Genomic DNA, 378 nt, shown 5'->3' with positions numbered 1-378 from the left:
TTGCTCCGAATCCAGAGGAACTCGCACCTATTCCTGCCTTCTTCAAGCCAAAGAGGTCGAAACCACTAGCTGTGCTTTCTTCTGCCTGCAGAGCAGGTTTCCGTGCACGAGGTTCTGCTTATTCTAGCACAGATCCAAAAAGTTTGTTAGCCCTTGCGTTTACGTGCCTCGATTCTAGCTCAGTTTGATGAGTACCATCTCCTGGTAGCAGACCTTCTCCACTGTAAGAGACATCATTTGTTAGAATCCAGTGTTTTAAGCGTGCAGACAGAGGTCTGCTCATCTCTTTGCCATTGCGGAGGTTTGCTGCTGGGCAAGGAGCGATGAGCAGAATTCCATCTGCACGCTCAGGGAGCTCAGGAATTGAAAACTGCAGGC

General features: G+C 49.5%; 1 protein-coding gene across 2 annotated transcripts in view; it reads left to right on the top strand.

The window, feature by feature from the left end:
• The window catches only part of SLC37A4 (solute carrier family 37 (glucose-6-phosphate transporter), member 4), a 7,317-nt gene that overhangs the window by 565 nt on the left and 6,374 nt on the right, over positions 1-378 (top strand). The gene's annotated exons all lie outside the window — the stretch shown is intronic.

The sequence above is a fragment of the Fulmarus glacialis genome, unplaced genomic scaffold (genome assembly GCF_000690835.1).
Source record: "Fulmarus glacialis isolate BGI_N327 unplaced genomic scaffold, ASM69083v1 scaffold24405, whole genome shotgun sequence".
NCBI classification, from domain to species: Eukaryota; Metazoa; Chordata; class Aves; order Procellariiformes; family Procellariidae; genus Fulmarus; species Fulmarus glacialis.
This window is presented reverse-complemented; position numbering and strand designations above follow the sequence as displayed.